This window comes from Heteronotia binoei, chromosome 1 (genome assembly GCF_032191835.1).
Source record: "Heteronotia binoei isolate CCM8104 ecotype False Entrance Well chromosome 1, APGP_CSIRO_Hbin_v1, whole genome shotgun sequence".
NCBI lineage: Eukaryota > Metazoa > Chordata > Lepidosauria > Squamata > Gekkonidae > Heteronotia > Heteronotia binoei.
This window is the reverse complement of record NC_083223.1, coordinates 208,193,629-208,216,543: the sequence shown is the minus strand read 5'-3', so window position 1 is coordinate 208,216,543 and position 22,915 is coordinate 208,193,629. Positions and strand designations below refer to the sequence as shown.

The 22,915-nt window shown below is 40.9% G+C and overlaps 1 protein-coding gene across 1 annotated transcript in view; it reads right to left on the bottom strand.

Annotated features, from left to right (window-relative positions):
• The window catches only part of LPGAT1 (lysophosphatidylglycerol acyltransferase 1), a 118,361-nt gene that overhangs the window by 73,440 nt on the left and 22,006 nt on the right, over window positions 1-22,915 (bottom strand). The window lies entirely within an intron of this gene.

Below are 22,915 nucleotides of genomic sequence, written 5' to 3'. Positions count from 1 at the left end.
GAGGATTCCTTTATAAATCCTTCTCTTTTTACTAGCAAAAGCTAAGAGCCAGTCATCTTTCCAACATTGCATGTCATGATGACACAATACTTCCCCCCCACCCCGAAAAAAATGTAGACCTTCCAGTTACTAAGGAATGCAAAGAAACTGACATAAATACTTTTAAATGAATTTCCTGATGCTCCCTCACACCACTTTTCTCCAACAAAGATTCAACGTTAAAAGCAAATTAGATGCATTTACTATTGTCTATTTTCATCTCCAGTCCACTTCAATTGTGGAAGCTAATCAGAGCACCAGCAGAAGCTTCTAAGGATGGGAAATAGAGGAGGGGAGGATATGGGAAAAAGGAAAGGGATTTATTAAATCTCTGGATGCACTTTTGCTTATACAGAATCAAAAATCAGTATTTTAAAAATTAAACCATCTTAGTCCATAATTTTGACATGATTTTTAGCATACATCCTTTTTTAAACGTCTGGAAGATGGCGAACAGAGGAAGAAAGAGCGAGAAATCACAAGAGAGTCTTGCTCCTTATAGTTGAAAATCCTTTCTAACTTTGCACAGAAGCAAGCTTCTCCTGGACCATGAACAGTGTGGGGAGGCAGAAGACTGCAGTTACTCAGTAGTGAGGGAAAGGGCGCTTTGATAAGATTTAAAAGGTTCAACTTGTACAGAATTCTGTGGCAGATGCACACATTGTATGTGACTTCTAGAAGTGCCTTCTAGAAGGCATTGCTTAAGGCCCTTCACATCCTGACTGTACCTGCATAATGTTTGACAACATCTCTCCCTGTATAAACCCACCTGTCTGTTCAGACTATCATAAAAGAACCTCCAAACGGCTCTTGTCTCGAAACCCTACAGGGTTACCTTAAGTCAGCTGCGACTTGACAGCCACACACATACACAAAAAAGAAGCCACCTTGAACTCTTTTGGAAAGGTGACATATAATATTAATAATAAAAATAAATCAGAATACTGAAAATAAGGCTCCAACAGGAGGCAAATGAACAGTGGTAACACATAGTACAGAAACATAGGAGCTATACTTAATTTGGCTGGGTCTCAAACTCATTGTGTTCCTTTGAGCAAACCCATTTTTCAGTACAGTCATGTTCACAGCTGATCTTTTGATCTTTCAGTCTCTTACAGCAAGCAAAGAGACATCTGTGTGCTTCTTACCAAGCCTAAAGACGTAAATTCCTCCTACCTATCATCAAGTGTGCACCAGACAAACAAAAAGACAATGATATACTTGTGAAAAAACAAAGGAGTATTAAGAAATAAATTAAAGCTATCAATATTAATCAATAGCGAATGATTGCAATATAGTTTCTTCTGAGGCCTACATTCAAAGACTATGCATGTGTGTTAAGTGCCATTAAGATACTTCTGACTTATGATGATCCTGTAAATTAATGACCTCCAAAATGTCTACTGTGAACAGCCTTTCTCAGATCTTGCTACCTGAGAGCCATGGTTTTCTTTATTGAGTCAATCCATCTTATGTTAGGGCTTCCTCTTCTGCTTCTGTCAACTTTTACTAGCATTATTGTCTTTCCCAGTGACTCATCTTTTCTCATAATGTGACCAAAGTATGATTGCCTCAGCTCTTTTTGGCAGTCCATGGTATCTGTAAAACTGTTCTCCAACACTGCATTTCACATGAATCACCTTTCTTCACTGCCCAACTTTCACAACCATACCTAGTAATCGGGAATACAATGGCATGAATTATCTTGATCTTGGCTGCTAGCACTTCCTTACACTTAAGGATCTTTTCGAGCTCCTTCATGGCTGCCCTTCCCAGTCTCAGGCTCCTTCAGACTTCTTGGGTGCAATCTCCCTTTTTGCTAATGAATGAGCCAAGGAATAGAAAAAAATGTAACCTTTTCAATTTTATCAGTGTCACCCTTAAATCTATGTAATTCCCCAGTAGTTATTACTTTTGTCTTCTTGATAGTTCAGCTGTAATTCCACTTTGGCACTTTCTGCTTTAAACAATAATAATTTCATCATAGGTTTTTTGAAGGAAGAGATGTTAAAGTCTGCATCGGGGTGTCAAACATCCAGCCCATGGGCCAGAACTGTCCCACCCAGGGCTTTAATCAGGCCTGCGGGACTCTTCCCCCCACCCTCATGTTCTTACTCTTTGAAGCTCTTACACTTACCAGTCTCTTTGAAGCTCTGAGACTGAGTCTCTTTCAGTTCTTTCAGTTTCAGCCTGGGAGCTTCAAAGGTTCTTTGAAGCACCCTTTGAAGCTTCCAGGCTGAGTCTCAGTTCCCCAGCTCTTCCTGCCTTTCTTTGCTGGCTGCTGCAAGGATTTCAAATGGAATGGAGATCATTTTCAGAGTTCCTATAGGCAGCTGAAACTCATGCTTCCTGGAGTTGTGTCCTTGCAAATAAAGGGTTGATGCTTTCAACCAGTTTATCTCTAAAGAATGGCCCTAATCTATTGAGTACTCTAATGCGGAAACCCACAGCCAAAGGGAGATATTATACTGAAAAGCCATTGCCAATCTTAGTAGACCGGAGGGGGGCGGTTTACAGTGCCATTTCATTGTTTCCACAGAGTCAGAGCTTTCTGCTTTTTACTGATGTCTTATTTTAAACAAAAAAGTTTTAAGCATGTTTGTATTTTAAGTTAAAAATAGTATCTTTAATTGTGTGTGTCTTGTGTCCATTATATCTCCACTACCTGGCATTATATTTTGATACTCATGGCCCAGCCCCACAAAGCCCCATTTGTGTCAGATCCAGCCCTCCTAACAAATGAGTTTGATACCCTTGGCAATGAAACAAGAAAGTATGCAGAGACAAGGAAAACAAATCTTCCCTATTATAATAATGTAATATACCATATCTACATGGCAAAATATTTGAGCTTTTACTTGATAGGCATTATGTATTAAAGGGAATAAGTAGGAGTTCTAAAAGGGAAGGGAAATCATTCTCCTTTCCTCCTTCCATCTCTCATGAACCCTCTTGCTTTAAAGCTGTATTAAAACAAGCTACTTGCTCCATTACAGACTAGGGTGAAAGTAAATCAAAAGGGAGCTGACATATGCTGCCCTATGCTTATTCCCTACTCTGGATATCTACTCCCACAAACATATATTTAATTTAAACAGTAGAAGTCTGCTCCCTTCACCCCCCTTTGCCCCTCAGTGTAGCTTCTTCACACTGTAAGTGAACAGCTCCCATTACAGTTTGAACAGCTGAAAATCATTAGCATGGAGGAACTTTCGTCAAACATCCACTATTTGAATGGGCTCCATGACTCTAACTGCCCCTCCTTCTTGTTTATATGTTTTTGTGTGTCTATGTGTTTGAGATATATATAAATACACATATATGTGTTTCATTGTTCTGAACGTGATCAATGAAACTTCCAACTAGTGGTGTTCCTTCTACTACCATTGCCATTCTTTTTCACTGTGATAAGCAATTATCAGATTAGCATTTCCAGGCAGAACAATCCATAAATCAAATAGATATTATTTTGAAAGGAAATTATAGTTTATGCAACAGACGAATGACTCTATCAACTAGTAGTAAGGAAGGGATTTTTAGTTTACATCTTCTGAGCAAAGCACAAAACAAGTTATGAAACAAAACAAATCCTCTTTGCATAAAGCAGAACATCATTGCGGGGCATTCCTTTTCTTTCTCAGAGCAGAAACCCATCTAGTAACAAGCCTATATTCCCATCTTCGGAACAATTTCTCTTTCCCACAGAGGATTCTCCCTAAACAAGCAGGATCACTACCCATTTTGTCAAAATCCTCTAACTTTCATTTCCACAAACAAATGCAATCATTTCCAAAACTTCAATACCCCTTTAAACAACAAAATAGCAGGATGATCTCTACATATCAATAAATCAGACTTCACCTTTTGATTTACAGTAACTTGTCCTGACCTGGAGAAATTTTTTAACCAACTTCTGAATATAAATGGAATGCAAATTAGAATTTCACAATGAAATAAAAAAGAGAACAAAGTTTAAAGTCCAGTGGCACCTTTAAAACCAATGAAGTTTAATTATGTGTATAAGCTTTCATGTGCTTCAGATACACATGAAAGCTTATATGCAGAATTAAATTTTGTCTTAAAGGTGCCACTGGACTCAAACTTTGTTCTATTGCTTCAGACCATCACCGTTACCTATTGGAATCAAAAATTAACGAAGAGATTTACAGAAATTGTGGTAAAGGATTGTTTGAGTCTGTCATTTGAGTTGCTCTCTTTGTGTGATCCACAGCATAGAATAATGCTATATGACAGAAATTATATCAAGATGAATGGAAGCAGAAACCAAAGTATGGTAATGTTAGCAAAGCCTGCAGGTCAAAAGCAAAAATAGTAACACAGCCCAACTGACTCAAGACTGAGAGTCGCTTCAAGACAACAGATCAGAAGACAGAAGCAAGTGAAAAGAAAAAAAGAGCTCTGAGACACTGTACACATTTAAACGTAATATATTTGGAAGTTTTCTAAAGCTTCGCTTGCGTGCGCGCACACACACACACAAAATCATAGCTGTGTCCCTGTTTCAACCTCTTATTATCCAACCAACTTTACCATTCTCAAACAATTCACTACAATGACTTTTTACCAGAATGTTCTGTGCTTTGAACTAGGAACACTGCATTAAAACCTAGTCTTAAGCAAAGAATGAAGTGTTCACTGTTGGGCAACAGATTCTTAAGGTACTGAATCTTGCTTTAAAACAGTATTTACATTTCCTTCTGATATGCTAAGCCCAGTGCTGATTGAAATTGTGATGGAAAAGATGTAGGAGAGCCAGGCTGAATCTCTAAATGCCTAACTACAAGATCTGCTAAAATTTAAATTGGTAGATCCTACAAATGAACAAAAAATCTGCTAAGGAAGAATGAAGGGGAAAACTCAGATACCCATGCAAATCACTTATTCATATACTAATGTCACAGGCTAGTCTTTATCTGAATCACCTAATGAAAGAGCTTTCACTTCATATGATTGCTGTTTTGGAAGCGTTTCCTTCAGACACAAGAAACAGGGAAACACAGTTTCTACAGGTTTGAAGTGTTTTTCTGAGGAAGGAATGTGCTGTTCATGATTTGTGCATGAATACAGGAGGACGTCATGTTGAAATAGGAAAAAAACTTGCATGAGTCAGGTGGCTGAAACAGCAAAGATCCTCCATATGAAAGCAACCCAGGTTGGTGTTAACCTGTTCTAGACTAGCAGCAGCTCTCAGCAAAGGTCTTTCATATCACTGAACTGACCCTTTCAACTGGAGATGCCAGGAAGAGAACCCTCAGGCTGCAAAGCAGGTGCTCTATCTCTGAACCGCAGCCATAGCCTTAGTGATGATTAACAAATGACTGCCCCAAAACTGCATAGAATAATAATGTTTACAAAATGCCTCACAAATTCCTGGCCCTCCACAGTAACACCCCCCCCCCAAAAAAACCTGAAAGTAGAAATGCATATGCTGGTGAAACACACGCAACACTGAAATCAAGTGAATCAACTGATTAGTTATAAAATGCTAAGCTACCGAACAGTCTATTCTTGCTTTGATTTCAGCATGCTGCTGAACACTTTTTGCCATTGTTTTACCAACCACTGTTTAATTTGGTACAATAATCTTCTGATTGCACCTTGCACCTAAGTAACGCAAAGGTATGTGTCTTTTGAAATAGGAATCTTGATTTAAACAGGCTTATAATTTTGAATTAAACTGTTTATGACCTTCCCAAGATAATTTGCTTTTAAACTGAATGTAACACTGACTAGCCCCCCCCTGCTCTTAGTGGCTTCTCCCCCCCCCCTTAGTGGCTCATCTGGAACTGCTCTGGACAGGCTCAATGAGTCTTCCTCCCTCCCCTTCCTTCTCTCTGGTGGCTCTTCTGGAGCTGTTCCAGGTGGATTTACTGAGGCTTTCCTCTCCCCCCTTCACCCTCTCTCAGCAGCTCATCTGGAAATGCTCTGGGAGAGATCACCTAGGTGTCATTCCTCCCCTCCCTTCAGGTCGCATCCAGGCCTGCAGCATGAGCTGGCCTCCTCTGCCACAGCAGCTGTGTCCAAGCAACTGCCAACAGGGCTCCTTGAGCTGCACCACCATTGCTTCCGAATCCACTGCAGCTCCCCTGTCTTGCTGCTCACTGTTCTCTGTGCTTGCGCAAAGAACACTAATTTGGGGGGGGGGGGGTAAACATCCCCATGTCTTTTTTTTTTAATTTTTACAGATTTTTTTGCATAGTTGGGGACTGTCCCAAGTGTGAAAAAAAAACCAAACTCTTTACCCTACATGTGCCCCATATCTGTGGAAATAAGTATCTGCACATAGGAGGTACAGCTGGGAATTAGATATATAGATACATATTCCATACCAATACAGACCTGTTGGATTCTGCCAGCAGGTAAAAGGGAAAGCTTGACTGTTTTTGAGAATTGCCTCGTTTTCTTATCAGCTTTAAATGTTATTGTATTTGGTTTACATGTAAAGTTAAATTACTTCATTTGTACAAGTAAGATCCATTTGACTACAGATTCTTGCTATTAAAGCAGCCCAACAGTTATAGTAGTTGCTGCAGAGGGGTCATAGAAGATTAATATGAACACACACACACACAACTTGTCCTAGCCTATTAGACATTTAAACTTTGGGGAATGATCAGAGAAGATTATAGAAGCGAGAGAGATTGGGCTGCATACTACCTTTCTAAAGTGGGATATGTAGCTGTACAGAGTGTCCCATTCCTCCAGCTTTTACTTGGGAGAATTAAAACAAAAAGCACTCACTGGACTTCTACTGCTGTTATATGCAAAACTGTTTGAGTAGCGTCCACAAAAAACCTCCACAATTATCTACAAAAAAATCTATGGAAAACCATGCTTATAATGCACCAGAACATGTCAATTTCCAAAATACATCTTGGATGAGGTACAAATAACTCATTTTTAGGTGATTTCTTACTCTAAGAGGATACTAAACTTCAGTGTTACATATAAAATCTAAAGACTGAAAAATTAAAACTAAGGAAAAGGATGTAAACCATATACAGACATCTTGTTTTAAATTAATCTACAACAATATGAATAGATTGTACAAGTACCAGTAAAATGTGTTTTTAGTTGCCGGTCATGCACATGACTCAAATAAAAAAATTCTTATATGCCAGGACCACTTACAAACTGTATGTGTGATAAAGCACTAGCATAGATTTAAAGTGCTGTAAATTAAGCACACATTAAATTAAGCTAGTCAGGAAACTTTGTGCCTTAAACCAAGATCTTCCAGTTCACCACCTGAACCCTAGCAAAAGAACCGTCATCACACTTGAAATGTGCACCATTTAAGCTTTTTCGTTCTGATCTACTTCCCCTATAAATATAAGAAACATCACATTGGCTCCTTCTGATTTAATCATCCGTTAGAAGTTGTTGCTGTTTAGGCCTATGTATTTTTTTATTTTTCTCACTAAGTTAGATCTCTGTTCCCTAGCCCACTGTCTCACAGTTTTCACTGCTTTGAGACGAGTGTTCTTAAGATATAAGAGCCTGCTGGATCAGAGCAAAGGTTAATCTAGTTCCGCATTCTATATCAAAGTGGCCAGCAAGTTGCTCAAGAAAGACAACCAACAAGGTAACAAATTATCCACCTGTTGTTTAATTGACTGGCATAGACTGCTAACTCTTACGTTTCACCTAGCAATCCAATCTAAACTACAAACACATCTATAATATATGCTCATAGTAACTATATCAGCTCTGCTTTTGGCTTTCCAATGGTAACTACATACATTTCCCAAATCAAAGTAAAAAAAAAAATATCCAGGAGGACCTAAGAGCAGATCCATGGAGTGCGCAGACAGACTTTTTCACTGTTCAGTTTCCTTACTTTCCACATGAAGCACAGCCCCAGCATGGGGCTCCCTACACACTGCAGCTATTTAGTTCAACATAACTAGTCCCTTCCTAGCTACTGCCTATCAATATCCCACTGTGACTTAATGCTGACCTGTTTGCCTGTCTTAACATTCTACTTTGCAATTAGAACAGATCAGCTCTTTTAGCACGTGACAGTTTCTCAAATGTTTCAGCTTCACTATAAAACACACAGTGGCCCTGTTCAGGTGCACAGTATAATAAGATGTCGCTGCTGTTTCCTTCCGGATTTAAAGTGGCTGATCAGACAGCAACATCTGCCTCCCAGTATTAACTCGTGGTAGCCCCACCCCTAATTCTTCTCGGAACTGGATTATTTTATTACTTACTTTATTTATTTATTTATTTGTGTTTTATATCCCGCCCTTCCCACCAGGTGGCTCAAGGCGGCTTACAACATATAAAATCTGACATAAAAATATAAAATTATGCATTAAAATTAGACATTCCATAATTTACATAATTAAAATCTAAACATTCACATAGTTATGTACTTAAAACATTCGAGACATACGGCAGTCTTGCAACTACACTCAGTTTCAAGTTTCAGTGCTGGTTAGTTGTAAGCCAGCCAGAAGAGGACTATCTTACAGGCCCTGTGGAATTGAACAAAGTCCCGCAGGGCCCTTACCTCTTCCGGCAGCTGGTTCCACCAGGAAGGGGCCATTACTGAGAAGGCCCTATCCCTTGTAGTTTTCAAACGGGCTTCCTTTGGCCTGGGGACAATCAGGAGATTTTGAGTTCCCGATCTCAGTACTCTCTGGGGAACGTGTGGGGAGAGACGGTCCTTCAAGTAGGCAGGTCCTAGGCCATATTACCTACTCCTTTGCAGTGTTTTTTTAGTTCTCCGGTTTCACCTCATAGTTTTCTCTGTCTGGATAGTTCTGCTGCAATATTAACCAACTTCCGGATGTCTGAAGGCTGTCCCAGAGCAAAAGGAGCCTCAGACATTCGGTTTATGGTTGCCATTTTTTTTACTACTTAGCAATATGCGCATAACCAAATAATGTTTTAAGCTAGGCGCATAATGTGCACATGTGCATAGTGCGCACATGTGCATAATAGTGGAGAGAAAAAATAACTGCATGGTGCCATCGTGTGGATGGCAGAAGACGGTTTCACCGCGGAGTTATTCGAATTACAGTATGGCAAAGATATCTGGAACAGAACTGGGTCAGTTTAGCACGGGCTCAACACCCGTGTGAACAGGGCCAGTATCTGATATAGAGCTCAATACAGAGAGCCAGTTTGGTGCAGTGGTTAAGTGTGTGGACTCTTATCTGGGAGAACTGGGTTTGATTCCCGAGTACTCCACTTGCACCTGCTGGAATGGCCTTGGGTTATCCATAGCTATTGCAGGAGTTGTCCTTGAAAGGGCACCTGCTGTGAGAGCCCTCTCAGCCCCACCCACCTCACAGGGTAGCTGTTGTGGGGGGAGAAGATATAGGAGATTGTAAGTTTCTGATTCAGAGATAAGGACAGGCTATAAATCTGCAGTCGTCTTCTTCTTCAATGAATACAAGGCCCAGGTGATCACAGCACCCAGTAATTTTGGTAGTAATATTATTGTAGTGTCTCCTGGCAATCCTCAAAGTTTATTTAGTATTTCACATCAGAATACATTTTGTTGTATAACATAAAAGTGAATGTGTTTCTTGTCATAGCTTGTTTATGTATTAACTATACCATTCAGTGGTGGTAGATGAATTCAGAGCTTTCTAAAGCCATAACAAAATTATGAGAAATGAGGGCCAAAAGGTTAGGTTCATGTTGGGATGACAATCAGGGTTTCCTGCATACATATTTATATACTACAACACTTATGAAAGTTTAGGACTAGCCTATTAACCCTGAAGGCTGAAAAACAAGTCTATTATCTTATTCAAGACTGATTCCTAGCAGCAATGAAAATTTGTCAAGGCCTGATCTGGTAAGCATGACTGAATAAATAAACAATATTTATACAATATGTGTTTTTTGCCCAGTTTGGTTTTGTGAGTTGCACTCCCTACTTCATTGGGGCAAACCACAGTTTAAATTAATGGTTCTCTCCAGTGTTAAATCTACTTTGGTATCTATAGGTATCTAAAATTGTTATTTCAGTTTTAAAGTGTAACACTTAAGCAATATTTGCCATCTATCATAATATGATCTAAGAGTTTAAGAAGCAACCTAAAAGAGGTTATGTCTCATTCTCAATATAATGTTAGTATTAGTCCCCTGTGCAAGCACCAGTCGTTTCCAACTCTGGGATGATGTCGCATCATGATGTTTTCATGGCAGACTTTTTACGGTTGGTTTGCCATTGCCTTCCCCAGTCATCTACACTTCGCCGCCCCTGCCCCAGTAAGCTGGGTACTCATTTTACCGACCTCGGAAGGATGGAAGGCTGAGTCAACCTTGAGCCAGCTACCTGAACTCAGTTTACGCCGGGATCGAACTCGGGTCATGAGCAGAGAGCTCGGACTGCAGTACTGCAGCTTTACCTGGGCCATGGGGCTCATATAATACCAGTATAATCTCAATATAATACCAGGAGCACAAGCAAGAAGTCAAAACACAATAAATGCCACTGTAAAATGTAAACAACGATCAAGAGCTTGAGATAAAAGGAAAAAACAACAAAGCATTTTGTATTCATATCACAGAATAGTAGCAATTCCACAACAAGCAGACAAAACAGTATGAACACACATCAATAACCCATCTATCACTAAAATGAGTCCTCTCTACATTCAAAATGCAAAATGTTATTTTGAACAAAAAGATAACTTTATTCAATGTAATTGTATAAAAATGTTTCCAACCTGAACTATAGGTGCTTTTTCAAGAGCGAACATCTGTAGCATGTCTGACAAATAATATACAACACAGCCAAACTAATATGATGTGAACAGTTCATTGGGGATTAGTAGACTCAAGACTAAATGAAAAAGAGTACAAGCAACTGATAAAAGATACAAAGATAACACTAAATCCAGAGCCCTGACCCTTCTAGGAGCAATGCAATTCCTTTAACGCCACAATGAGAAATGTTGCCAGGGTGGAGGTGGGGGGTGGTGGAGAGGATTGAACAGGATTTTTATCTTACTTTATCTTCTAAAACCATGGGGCTCCCTACTTACTGCAGCTGTTAACTAGTTTAGCATAACTAGGGAACAGCCTCAATATTTTTCTTGAATTACATTTCACCTCATACTTGCTGCATGTCACATCCACCTGACCCTACTTTTTGTTTAGTTTGGTTTCTCCAGTCCACCAACATAAATTGACAGTACACTGAGAATGTGGGTTCTAGTCTCTGAAAGCCTATGCTGAAATAAAATCTTGCAAGAGTCCTGTTTAAATTATCCAGTTATCCATTAAGAAAAACTGAAACAGGTGGTATTTACCTCGGAGCATATATCACTATTTCCTTCTTGGCATGCCTTCTTAACATTATCTAGCAGCGCCCCCCCTCCGAAGATGCCACCTACCTTTTCCAAGCTAATAATCCAAAACATGATCCCCAAAGAGAAAACTACATTCCACAACCACAGAAAACAGCCACAATAAACTTTACACCATAACAGGACCAAGCCTTAGGCTAAAAAGGTTCTCTTTACATGTCAAATCGGGGTGGGGGGAGGGGTGGGCTCCCTCTTGGGTATCCTGCCCCCCCAGGGAAAGTGTATGCGCAATACATAGCCTCTCCTTTCCCGCTGTAGTGAACGCCGCATGGTCACTGTCCAGCTTTGCCTGGCATATGGTAACTGCAATGGCCTCTCCTGCATTACTGCATCCATGGCAACACCTTCCCGCTGGTCCCCCCCGTTTTTCACAGAGTTTGCCACGTCATGGTGCGATCGAATGTCCGGCGGTATAACCGGATGGGCAGGCTGGGCTCACCAACCTCGCCAGCCAAGAGAAGGAAAACTCTAACATCAAACCTGGGCAGATAGAGCTCGTTAATGTAACACCTACCACCTGGAGGACTCACTGGCGGCGTCCCGGCTTACTGGGCCATGGCAGATGACCCCAAGGTGAAAGGGTGGAGCCAGTACTGCGCACACTGTGCTTCACCTAAAAATTCCTCTGAAGGGCATATCCACATCCACAACCCACAACACACCAAGCCCTGCAGCGATGGGCAAGGGGCGAAATGGCAGGTGGAAGATGCCACTGGAAGCCGCAGTCCTGATCCTGCATGTAGGCGGTTCAGGGTATTGGTCGCCTGATGCTGACCCGGAGACGAAAGCATTTTTCGGCAGCACCCTGAACGACCAAGCAGCCTTATCTAGGGACAGCACTGCTTGCTCTGTATGGAGAGGGGCCTAGAAAAGGTGGCCTAAACAAAGCTCGTCTCCCCCACCCCAGTTGGCTAGCCGCGGTCAACGGGCATCCTTACTTGCGGTCAAAAAATAACAACAAAGAAAAAGCATGCACCTGCCTCACAAAGTGTGCAAAGACTAAAGCTTGCGTGTTGGAACATCAGAACCATGCTTGACACAGTAGACAGTGGACGTCTTGAACGACGCTCTGCTCTAGTTGCTCACGAACTTCGCAGGTTGAATATTGACATAGCAGCTCTCAGTGAGGTCTGTTTCCCTGAGGAAGGTAGTCTTCAAGAACACGGTGCTGGCTATACCCTCTACTGGTCGAGTAAGTCAAAGGCTGAGAGCCGCCTTTCTGGCGTTGGCTTCATGGTCAGGAACTCCATTGCCTCCAAACTCGAATACCTGCCAACAGGTCACTCAGATCGCATCATATCCATGCGCCTCCCACTTCAAAACAAGCAGCATGCAACACTCTTCAGTGAAGATTATCACCCTCCCTGCATCACTGTGGGTGAATCAGTTCTGAAGACAGTCCAGCAGTTCAGCTACCTGGGGTGCATCATCTCCTCAGATGCCAAGATCGACAAGGAGATTGACAACAGGCTGGCAAAGGCAAACCGTGTATTTGGCCGACTGCACAAAAGAGTGTGGAGCAACAAGCATCTGAAAAAAGGCACAAAGATCAATGTTTACAAAGCGGTTGTGATGACAACCCTCATCTACGGCTCCGAATCGTGGGTTTTATACCGTCATCACCTGCGACTCCTTGAGCGCTTTCATCAGCGCTGCCTTCGCACCATCCTCAACATCCACTGGAGTGACTTTGTGACCAACACTGAAGTCCTCAAGAGGGCGGAGGTTACAAGCATCGAGGCACTGCTGTTGAAGACGCAGCTGCGCTGGGCAGGGCATATTTCCAGGATGGAAAACCACCGCCTTCCCAAGATTGCTCTGTATGGCGAACTTTCCACCAGCCATCGAAATAGAGGGGCACCAAAGAAGAGGTACAAGGACTCCTTGAAGAAATCCCTTGGCACCTGTCGCATCAACCATCACCAGTGGTCTGACCTAGCCTCAGATCGCAAAGCATGGAGGCACACCATCCACCAGGCACATCCATCCTAGAGCCAAAGATTATTTATCAGCCTGCTCTAGATGGGGCTCAAATGAAAATGTTCCATATATTCTGAAAAACTTTAGCTGGATTCAATTTACTATTATTAAGATTTTCCTGGAAGAGTTCCCCTGCAAAAGGTGGTTTCATATTATTTAGAACTAAGACTGAAATGACTAACTTCACGCTCTCTGGCTGATCGGCTGGGGGAGGGGGTGATTTTAAATAGGCCAGGAAGCTGCAGCCACTCCATCGCCCCTTATCAGGCATTGAAATGGGGGAGGAGGGAGGGAGAAGGAGGCTGGTGAAGGACCCCCACAGCCCTCAAGCCACCGAGGGGGCTCCAGCCTGAAGTTGGGGGGGCTGTTCTATAAACTGGTCCTGGGGTTGGTCCTGTTTGACAGATTTTTAAAAAATCTGCACAGTGGCCAGCTGTTGGCTATCAAGAATGAGAACAGATATTCTGAGTTAACAGGCGTGTAACAATACAATGTTATATACTATTTTTAGCTAAACTTCAATGAAAAGGAAATAGGTACAAGAAATACAGCAACTCTCTCAATCACTGCTTTCCCTTCCACTCACAAATGATGTTTGTGAAACTACTAAGTGTTTTTACATGTTCAGTGAGACAGACAGGACGTTTTCTATGTAATGCTTGCTTATGTTGCCTTGCCTGTAAAAAACATAAGAGTAAGGCTCAGCTAAGAATAGATCATTACAGGTTTTACATAGCGCAAGCTGAATGTGATAACTGGCTCTGCAAACAGCTGAACCTTCTAAATCACACTGCTGTCATCTCAAGGCTATTCTCTTTCTTTTCACTATTATTATTGCCTGGAAATTAATTTTTACTGTGTTCCAATCATCTACTGTTAAGGGCCTGTCTTATATGCCTGGTAATTACGTTGACTCCACCTATGAATGATGCATTCCACCACCTAGAGTAGTAAACTAATCAATTACACCCAGAATGCAAGCAAAGTATCCATTCTGCCTTGCCTAGAGAAGCAGGGCATTCACCAGGTTAATTTATACCACCACCCAAGGTAGTCAGTCCTCTAGCTTTTCATTTTAATTCAATTAAGTTCTCCACACATCCTACCATCTTCTCAGCAGCCATTCATACTTCTACCAAAAAGTGTTTTTCCCCCAGTCAGCAACACACACACACCCCACAAAATATCTTTACATAGAACTAAAATAATTAATTGCAATTAATCTAGAGAGAAAGGAATCACTAGGTCTACTATCAGTATTAGATCCTTTTAAACCTGAATGGGCTCACCTTCCCATAGATTAGCTGAATTTCTTTGGTTTGGATTGTGACTCTCTTCTGGCCTTAGGGAAAAAAGGTAAGCACTGCAAGCACCAGTCATTTCCGACTCTGGGGTGACGTCGCATCACGGTGTTTTCATGGCAAACTTTTCACAAGGTGGTTCGCCATTGCCTTCCCCAGTCATCTACACTTTCCACCCAGCAAGCTTTTGGGACGACTGATCCTTATAGTTTGGTTAAGTAGCCACCTAGTGGCAGAAAGGTCTTCAAGAAGGAAAGTGTTGCATATGTTCACCCATGTACTTTGGATATTCATATTTTAATCAATATGTTACCATATTATTTCTATAGTATTATGGTACCACATGATCAGAAATATTTTTTTCTTGCAAGAATGAATTCACTTTCACTTGTTGTCTTATATGGGTGATTTACAGTAAATTACAGGCCAAGAAAGGGGATCTAGAATTTCTAGCTGTTATAGGTCTTTGGTAGAAACTATTGGGCATTTCTTCTTTTTGTGTGTAATCTATTCAGATCTAAGGAAAAAAATTCAGGATCTTCATCTGAATAAGAAATCTGTTCACTCTTCTAGCTATCATTTAATGACTCCGTTAGCAGACCTGGATGTTGGTAGAACATTAGATGTATGTAAATATATAGTTGCTGCAGTTAAACATTGTAGTTTTTTAATAAATATTTAACAGCAATAACTTTTTTGTTATACTTCTGTCTTTTTCTGGTTGAACAGTCTATTGACTTTAAGATGTAGATGGGAATGATAGGACTAGATTGTTTTCTGGCTTCCTTTGGGTGCATGAGATATTCTGCTGGACCAACTGCTTAATTCTGAACTGGCCCTCTCTTCCCACTTTTCTCTATAATGTCCCTTTTACTCCCAATAAAAGGTTTTTAAATGTTCTTTTCCTCCTTCCATTTCTGGAAATACACTACCAAATCTGATCCATGTATACACAGGCTTAAAGGTCCCAGAAGAAAAAGGCTGCTTCAGGTGTACTTGAGAAAGGTTGAAATTTGTGTAACAAGTTGTGTAACAGGACATTTTGTGTAACAGGAAGCAGTGTAACAGGATATTTGGTTGTTCTTCTAAAATCTCACTTTAAAAGAACATCCTCTTTATCTACTGATGTTTATTTATGTTATTTATAGTCCACTTTCTCACTGAAATTCAAGGTGAATTGCGCAGTGTAAGTCAAAACAATCAACAGGATGGGACATCCAATAAACAATGCAATAGGATTTGAATTACAGAAATCTGAACAGAGCTGAAACAAAGTATCAGCATTAACATGATACATTAAATGATGCAAATAGCAGAATCCTACCTACGTCAACAGACAGTATGAGCTGTATGTACACAGTAGTGTAGCCCACAGCCCTAACCTTTACCCAAGCATCTTTCTGAACCATTTGTTACAGTACACCCCCCCCCCCGAAAAACCCCCATTTTTCTTTTAAACTCTCCTGAATAATTCTGTTTTACATAGTTACTAGAGAGTGTGAGCCTTCCTGGCTTCATCAGGCAGGCCACTCTGAAGGAGAGCCCCTGAATAATTAATACCCACAATAATAATATTTGTTATATTGAGTAAAAATATGCTTTGTCTTCAAAGGGGTCTGTTGTAAAACTGCCATTAGAAACTGACTCTACCACCCAGTGGATGTGAGCTCCAGCTGTAAGATTAGATAAGGGAACAGCCTCCTACAGGCGACTTGCTGTGATAGATAACTAAAAAAACTTAGTGGAGGCGGGGCCTTTGAAATCAGATAAGCCTGTGTGCCTGCCTGCTTGTTTTCTGTGTGAATAAAACTGTCTGTATGTAGAATGATTTTAACTCAGTCATTTTGGGGGCCCATGCCCGACTGGGTTCTGCTTATGGTACCATAAAGTAAACCTCGCTTCAAACCAGTAAGTCTGTGTGGACCTCATTTTTTCTCTGCTTCAACTCTACTCCATAGGATTAGGACCATGAAATCTCTCAATTTCTCCCATGCTTTCTCCCACCAGTAGCAATTACAGTAGCTGGTGAAAAAGAGTAAATGAGTGAACCCTTTCTTTTTGAGAGTGGGCAAGGAAGAGTTGGGAGATCATTTCTTTGAAATCAGCTGCCTGCCTTTCATGAGCTTTGCTTTGCACTGCCAACAGCTAACTTCCTTGGTTCTCCTGCCAGATCTCCTTTGGACTAGTCTCCAGCACACACTCCCTTCATACTTGCTCTTTAATCTTTGCTCAAGGGAAGTTTTTTCATACCAATGTGTAGATTAGATAATGTATAACTAACACTGAAGAGCGCTATCACTACTTATCATGAACAAAAAAAAATCATTGCCTTTTAAATCACTGGTCTTCAACCCATCTATCAGAGCACTAAGGTGAGTCACACCCTATTTCTTCCTCTTTTTGATGCTTTTTGGGAAGATCTGTTACTACCACACTCAGAGAGCAACAGCGCAGCAGATTTCTTTTTAGCACAGACAGCCCAGCCCCCTTCCCCATAAATCTCCCTCTCCTGGCACATACTGGCCCAGCCTCTCCGCCACCAGTCAAATCTTTCAATGCTCTGTATGCAATAGCAGTGTGCAGCCCCTCATCCAACAAATGAAGCCATAATGGAAGCTTTCCCTCCTTTCATCACATAACAGATGCCATATGGCTTTGTGTCATCCACTTGCAGCTTGATGGGTGTTATGCTGCTGCCTGGGGACTGAATGTAGATCCTGCATCTGGAAAGGTTAACCATGACCACTCTAGCTTGCCCTCAAAATGTCTATTGCAGCTTATTTGTCTATTTGTGGACTGAAGACTGCTTCATGAAATGCATGAAATACCTCCTGAATTGGCATACACTTATGTACGCACATACTGGCATGCAGGAGGAACAGTAAACAGGCTTACTATGCTCACCTTGTATACAAAGAAATACCACAAATTGTATATAGAAATTACACTATTTGTGCCTCCTGTAATATCATTATGTTTTGACCCCACTTGTCTCTATGCCAATGTGCGTATGTGTCCAACAGAAGTTCCATAAGGCTCCTTTTATTCATCCAAACTTTATTTCCTTTGAAATTGGAGGCTCTCCAGTATTCAAATTTAAGCAATGGAACATTTCCAGGTATTTGAAAGGTCAGTTAAAAATGATTGAAGGAATAAAAGACAAAAGAAGGGAATACAAGCAGCCTTCTTGAGCAAAGGGTAAGAAGTGATCAACTTCAACTTAAGAGCAGTGTAATACAATCACGGTCAACCAACTCAGGTATAACTGTAGTTAGGTTTCTGTATAGACATTTACTACTCTAAAAATAAGATCCAAAGTTGCTTTCACCACAGCCACACAACAGCTGGGGAACTCCTTTTTCAAGGACCACAATGGCCTGATTCTGCTTATGACCACAGCACCTTCCAAAACTGAAATGGCTCTGAGGGAAAAGCCATCTGTCCCATTTTTGGAGCTTCATATTCCTAGTGAATTGGGCCTTTGCAGTCCTTTAAAAAACAGCTCTCTGCACAGCAGGGAACATGATTCAGCTCTGGAAATAGAGAACCAACTAATTAAAAAAAAAATCAAGTATAGTTTGGGCTTAAGACAGTACACCATGAGCAGGAAGATCGTGAAACTTTACTTGCTGATAGATGATCACGTAAAATAAATGGAAAAGAGCACAGGCAGACAAAAGAGAGGATAGAGGATATAACCTTAATTAGAAAGGCATCCTGAGTCCAGATTATTTTATATTTCTGAAAACTGCAAAGCTGTTAGAGGCGCAGAAACAACTTCATCAGAGGATTCAGATAAAGTAGGCCAAAGAACTAAAAGAAAAGGTTCAGCTTAAAATCCCATATTGGGGTTTACTTCTGCAACAAACTACAGTAAGCACATGTTACTTTGACACTAAAACAAACACATGTACTGGATGCAATTGGTTGCATTTTCATTCATAAAAGGTATCATCTTTGTAGTCTTCTTTCATACTTTTTCTGCTTTGCAGCAGTCCCATGTTTGCAGACTTCACTATTAGTCACAGTATGCTAGAAAACTTTGTAAATCAAAATACTTTGTATATACATTATTAACAAAATGTTGAAACAGCTTTGTCCCCAACAATTTTGGGGCAGAATTCATAATCCTAATTAAAAAAAAATCATTTTACCATACAATAGTCAGAATGAAAGAAGGATCTATTCTCAAGAAACATCCTTCTAATTTTGCAAGAACGAATGGAATGTTGAGACTGGTAGATTGGTAGTACATGTTTAATACATTGTGTATTTCATTTAAGATTTTAACAGGGTCTGAGCTTCAAGATAGGCTTGCCAGTCCCCAGGTCCAGTGGCGGATTCCCCAGTTTTGCAGACTCCTCATCACCAGCCAACTGACCCGTGGGGGGAAGCCCTGCCCCAACAGCCACCATGTGCCTTTAAAGCTGTGCAGGCTTAAAAGAAGCCTGCAAGCTGCCTGTGTTTTGGACTGCGTGTGTGCCTTTAAATCCTGTGGTTAAGGAGACCAAGATGAAAGATGAATGGGCAGGGTGAATAGGCAGAGCCACGTGGGTCTTCAAGTGTGTGAAAGGAAGAGAAGAGTCCTGCTGTTTTGAGGAAAACTCCACCCTCTAGGCTGCTCTGCTTTCATTTTCCTGTTAGTCTGAAGAAGTTGGTTGAAGTACAGCAGATGATTACATTCAGCAACTCCAGTGAGTAAATTGCCCCAGTGAGATCACAAACGTGTGTGCTTGCAAACTGAGTTTATTTTGCTTGCTTTGTGTGTGTGTTCATTTTCATTTAGTGGAAGTGCAGCCAGCTGCTGGGGGTCGAGGAAATGAAGACTGTATTCTGGGGAACTGCACTGCTGTATTTTTATTTATTTTAGGGAATGAGAAAGTCTCCCAGCTCCACCCCCATAGTCCGCAGGTGTTTTCTGAGTTGGACCTGGCAACCCTAGACTTTTTTGCCCTGTACAGCAGAATGAAAACAGTATCAGCTGCTCACTGAACAAACAAAACCTGTCAGTCTGGATGCACCCTGATACAGTCAAAGAAGGCTTAATATCATTCAGTTAAGGTTGCCAACAGTATGTAATACTGCCAGCTGCTGTTTTTAAATGTTGTCCATAAAATCCATTAAAATAATTGGCTGTCCATAAATTTCCTGGGACACAAGAGCATGAAGTACTCTACCTTGAACAAGATCTACCACTAACTCCAAGGTTTTCTGGGCACCCACTTTAATCCAGCTAAGGGGATCCAGGCACTGAACCAAATATTTATGTATATATCACTTGCTGGACCGGAAGTCTCAAGGTGCTGGATACATCTTCCTGAGATTTACATTGTCTATCCACATTCCATTGCTTTCTAAAGGGCAAATCCACCCAGACCAATCACATACAAATGCTTTTTTCAATGATGACTACAGTTAGATGGGATATCTACCTTTGGGGAAAAACAGCTATGTTCTAGAGGGGTACACAGAGCAACCGGAAGTGCAGAGGGGAACCAACCTTGGAGGGAAAAAAAACACCTGAAAGTAAAGGGGATTGGCCAAAACAGAACATTCCTTTCTCCTTCCAGCCTGAGGACAGATAATGTGTATCAGTAGTAGACTGAAGCTATGGAAATGAGAGCTTTAGATAGACAGTAGGGAATTACCTCTATTGGAAATAAGGCCCCTTAAAAGTCTGCCATAGACAACTTAACAACAATAGAAACTCTAATATATTTTTAATAGAACAAGCTGAGGACAAATACCAGTGAAGGGCTTATAAATTTCCTGCAGGCACCTGCTGCAAAAAGAATGCTAGACTACATGGTCCCTTGGTCCAATCAACAAGGTGCTTCTTGTGCTCTTAACCTACAGCTGACCCTGGAAGAAAGAGACATACATGGCAATGGAAGAAGCTAATTTGGCAACTCCCCCCCCCCCTTCTATCAACCTGAGCTGTCTCTTGATTCTCCCAAGGTAACAAAGAAGTGAAAATATACTGTCTTAAAGATTCCATTCTTTCCCAGCCTTCTGTTTCTTTTCTTCTCAGGTTCCAAGGCATAACTGACCAGCACAACTGATCAGCATAAGTGTGAATCTCATAAGACTGGGTAAAGTTATATCAGAGGGTAAGCAAAGACTAAAATTACTAAATATTCCATGTCCACATGTTGAGCAATAGGTCTTCTGTACAACCCAAGTGAAAAAGATAGGTAGCGGTGCTAACCAACTGTCTGGAATTGGCACTTGAAGTGCTAGTTTAAACAGATATATATGATTGCAATCTACACCTTACTTAGTTTCAGACTCTGAACACATGAACTAACCAACTAAGATAAACATCATCTTAAGATTCACAAATTACTTCTATTTATTATCCTACTTGATTCTGAGATTTCTGGATGAAGCATTTACAAAGTTACACACACATCCTATACTCTAAATCTAAAGTTATAATTGTTCCCTTTTTAGGTGGGAAACTAAGGCCAACAAACAATGGCTTGCCCATGATTGCTAAGTATACAAGCAGTCTAATCCACCACAGTATGCATCTTACATTAATTTTATATATATACTGCAAATGCATAACATTCTTTAAAAATTACATTTTATTATATAAAACATTAAAGAGAAAATACTCTTGGAATTTGTTGTTTCTTGCCTAAGGCTAGGTTAGAAAACATGCCGATGTGCTAACAAAGTAAAATGACACAATTTAAAATGACACATATTTTAAAATGAACAAGTGTATGCATACAGGAAGAACTATTAATACAATCATAATACTGCATAATAATTACACTATGCACTAGGACAGGAGTGTCAAACATGCGGTCTGGGGGCCAAATTAGGCCCACTGAAGGCTTCTATTAGGCCCCCGAGAAACTGGCTGTCATCTGCTTCCTTTTCCCTTTCTCTTGCTTCCTTCTGCATAACAGCTTTTCTTTGCAAAACTTGATCAATCACACAGGAGCTATAGAGCAAAACTTCTATTTTCTCCATTGGCTGAGGCTCCTTCCTTGGAGAGGAAGGGGGGGGGAGCAGAGCTTGCTTTGCCAGGCTTTCTCAATCCTACAGCAAAGCTACTAAGTCAAACCTCTCTTCCTTCTATCGGCTGAGGCCTCTCCCCCTCCTGGTCCCTTGGAGAAGGAAGGGAAGAGCCACAGCTTCCTTTGCCCAGTTCCCTGGGTCCCACCATGGGAGAAATACAAAGAAAACATCTGTAAGACCAACAAGTGCTAATGTTTTAAGGATGTTTTATTTTTAACGTGGTTTTTTTTTAAAAAAATTAATTGTGTTTGTCTGTTTCCTTTGTGAAGCTTATAACTCTGCTACCTAATCTTAAATAGGTACACACATGGCCTGGCCCAGTATGGCCAGCCCAACAAGGTCTCATTTATGTCAGATTTGTCACTCATAACAAATGCGTTCAACACCCCTGAACTAAACTGTCACTCCCCTACGCTAGAATCCACAAAACCAGAAGGGAGTGCAAGCAAATCTATAGTGCCAGCAAATTCAGGTTACAGGTGCCTGTCACTTAAAACAAAATCAATAGCTGGAATACCAACTTGTGGCAAAGCAATCCTCATTGTATAGTAACTGCATTGTGAGCTGCAGTATATTTTCTTTCTTTTGCTACTTCTATTATAGTAGAGTAGTAAGATTTCATTCAGCTCAGGAAGCACTTCAGTTATGTCCTTCTGTGTATGTGTGTGTGTGTAGATGAAGGGGGACCCCTAAATAATTATGAACACCCCTATAATAATAATAAATGAAAATATGGTTTTTGTGCCTTCAGAAGAGAATGTCTGATGCAATATTTGAAGCAGCTGTAACTGTTAAGAGGCCACACAGCCCAAAATGGGTGTGAATTCAAAGGTTGTGGAGTAGATAAGAGGCCCCTCTGAGGAAGCTCCTTGTTAAAACTGATAAACGCATGAAGGATGAGGGACTGTGGAAAACTACAAGAGATTACTGGAAGGAAAGCAGGAGGCGGGGCATTTGAATAGATAAGGCTGGTGGGCTTGTCTGCTTGTTTTGGGGATGAATAAAAATGGTCAGAAGGCTGATGATTTTAACTTAGTCATTTTGGGCTTATGCCGACAAGTTCTACTTTGATGTCAAAGTAAAATACCTCGTTTCAAACCAAGCAATGTGTGGGGCTTCGTTATTTACCTGCTACATATACATACATACATAAAACATTTCTACCAAACCCAGCAACACTCTCCAAAGACCATGGGTGCATACAGA